At 32.3% G+C, this 2,933-nt stretch overlaps 1 long non-coding RNA gene across 1 annotated transcript; it reads right to left on the bottom strand.

The window, feature by feature from the left end:
- Positions 1-538: 538 nt before the first annotated feature.
- Positions 539-1,439, bottom strand: LOC122757255. Its single transcript, XR_006357219.1, has 2 exons — positions 1,027-1,439; positions 539-969 (listed from the first exon to the last, which is right to left on the bottom strand). It is a non-coding gene; the product is annotated as an uncharacterized LOC122757255 (long non-coding RNA).
- Between the last annotated feature and the right edge of the window lie 1,494 nt (positions 1,440-2,933).

Here is a 2,933-nt window from a genome sequence, read left to right as displayed (position 1 = left end):
AGATTTTTTCACTCCAGCGATGAAAGGCCTTTCCTCGTGGTAGCTGTAGCGTGGCGTTGAGGTTACAAAAAGAATATAGGGGCGGACAAACACACAGTTTTTGTTGTTTTTTTTTTTTTTTTTTACCTTTACATTTTTATACTTCTTTTTATATTTATATCTATTCAAATTATTATTATTTTTTCTTTCTTACTTTTTCGATTTTTTATTTATTTATTTTTTTTTTTTTAAACAAAAATAATTTTTTCTTTTATTTATTTATTTTTTTTTTTTGTTCTACATTTATATATAATTTCTTTTATTATTTCTTTTACTTCATGTTTTTTTTTTTTTTTTTTTTTTTTTGATATTGTTCTACTTTTATATGTGCATATATGTATCTATATATATATATATATATGCATATATATGATAAAGTTTATTATTTCATTATTATGTTATTGATGTTTTTTTTTTTTTTTTTTTTTTTTTTTTTTACGTCATCGTATTATTTTTTCTATTTTCATGCTAGTTTTAAGTCGTGGGTTTTAATTTTACATTTTTCTTCTTTTAATTTGGTGAACTATTTTAGTTGCTAGTAGCAAAATTTTTACAGTGTACGTCACATATGTAATTGAAGTGTGGTTTTTGTTCTTTTTTTTTTTTTCGTTTAGTTGATTATGGTAGAACTAGAGTTTTTGTTCTTGACTGTGTGTAGTTTTTTTTTTTTCCACTTTTAGATTTTCGCGGCTTAGAGTTTTTGGGGTTAAAAGTTTTATAGGTTTAATTGTCACTATGCAATTTATGAGCCACGATTCACGTTTGTGTTTCCCCCGCCTGCTGTTGAAGTTCCTCCAGCCTTTCGATAAAGTTGCTGCGATCGATCTTGATGGGCCAAAAAAATTAAAACAGAGCCCGTGTCTAGGGCAGGCTTTTCTATATTGCCGTGCCCAAATTTGACACGGGCGTCAAGAAAAATTTGTTGCTGCGCTAGAGAAAAAAGTTGCTTTATTTAGCTAATATGCCACAATATGCCAATCTTCGTACCTTTATTAATTATTGCAGCGCACGAGTTCCTCACCATATATGTATATATATTATATACATATATATATATGGATTTAGTGTAAAGTCGCAACGTGGAGTTCTAGAAAAAGGGCTCAATTTTGCACTTTTTCGGCTTATATAGCTTTGGGTAGATAAAAGCTTACAGGTTTTATTGCCCCTAAAGTTGGCTGCACTAATATTTGTCGCTGCAGAATTCGCACAGCGCGACAAGATCAGCTGTTGCGCGTGCGCGACAACTTTTCGGCACCCACCGAAAGCTCTCAATGCAGCGCTGCAAGCACTGAAAAAGGTTCGCTGTACCTTTTCAAAGCTTTTGCAAGCGCGCGTACTTTTTGAACTATTTCTTTCGTTATTTTTATTTACCCTTATTTTTTTTGTTTGGCTTGCGACCATTACAGTCTCTCTCTGTCTCCCTCTGTCCCTCTCTATCTCCCTCCAGCTACACTGTTTGCCAAAAATTTAATTTGCGCTGAGAGAGTTTCGGAAATGCTGTTGGCATCTGCCAAAAAGTAAACTCGCAAATGCTGTCAATCGACGAAAAATAATTTTATTAGGCTTTCAGTCCTTTCCAAGTAACTCAGTCAATCGAGCAAGTGCATCAGGCGTAACTGGCTTCGTATGGCAGATTGCGAATACCTTAAAGGGATTTTCTGCAAAGTTTAGTTCAATGTTTTATATTTCATGCAGACTCGTATTGAATGAATTGAATTGATGTCAAGAAGAGAATAATTTACTTAACTTACAATAAATATGTAATAAATTTAATATTTTTTAATATATATTTTGATAAGAAATATTTCTCCTATTTTATTTCTTTTGTATTGTCTCTCATTATTAATCTTATTCCTCTATTTATTTGCTTTGCAAATATTAGCCTACAATTTTAGCTGGTTTTAATTTTCTCATTGAAGCAAAATGAATTTGTTTGACATTATTTGCATGCAAAACTTTAATTTAAATATTTGCAAATGCATAAATATATTGAAATTCAGTCAGGGTTTTATATCTCGCTGGGCAGAGCCGAGCAGAGCAGAGCTGAGCTGAGCTGAGCTGAGAGGGCAACGGCTGTTTGTTGTTCGAAAATTCAGTTTATTTGCACATATTAAAAATGCCCTTTGTGCAGATCAAATAGCACAACAAATACGGAAAATACGTTTATATGGAAATACTTGTTAAATAAATATTTTTGCAATAGAAAGAGTGAGAGAGAGAGGGAGAGAGTGAGGGAGAGTGCCTCGTTATTTGCCAATGCAATTGAAGCAGTTGCTCGATGCTCGTTGGCCAGTTATTCACGAGTGAGTATCTAGGCAACCGATGCAAGCGGTTCTAACTGAAGATACTTTTGTAGCTCGGTGATTTATATATTTATGTTTATTTTTGTCTTTTCTTTTTATTTGATATTTCTTCCTCTTTTTTTTGTGTCTCTGTTTGTCTCGTTGACTAGCAAACCGTAAATAAATCAATTTCCATTGAAAAGTATATTTTATTTGCATTTGCTCAAGTGCAAATATTGAATGTATGTATGCTATACAAAATATATACATATGTTTGTATATGTAGGACTTAGCTGTCACTGCACCTGATGCAACGTTTGAGCTTAGAGTTTGCAATTTTTCTCTGGGAATATTCTATTGAAAAGGCGCTTTGAGTTTTGGTTACTTTAATAAACATAAGCTGAGCATGGTTGGAACTAAGAAGTGCTCAATTTTGAATGGCAATAGTTTTATGGAATATAGCTAGAAACCTGAGCGTTGCTTGAGTATTTTTATACCAGTCATATTTCTTAATAGATTTTGAAAATTTTGGAAATAATATCTTGGTTTCCAATCTGTGCTTAAGAAGTATTGGCAATTTCAAATTTGCGCAGGCTGAATATATTCGCTCTT

Source organism: Drosophila mojavensis, unplaced genomic scaffold (assembly GCF_018153725.1).
Source record: "Drosophila mojavensis isolate 15081-1352.22 unplaced genomic scaffold, ASM1815372v1 contig_36, whole genome shotgun sequence".
Taxonomy (NCBI): Eukaryota; Metazoa; Arthropoda; class Insecta; order Diptera; family Drosophilidae; genus Drosophila; species Drosophila mojavensis.
This window is presented reverse-complemented; position numbering and strand designations above follow the sequence as displayed.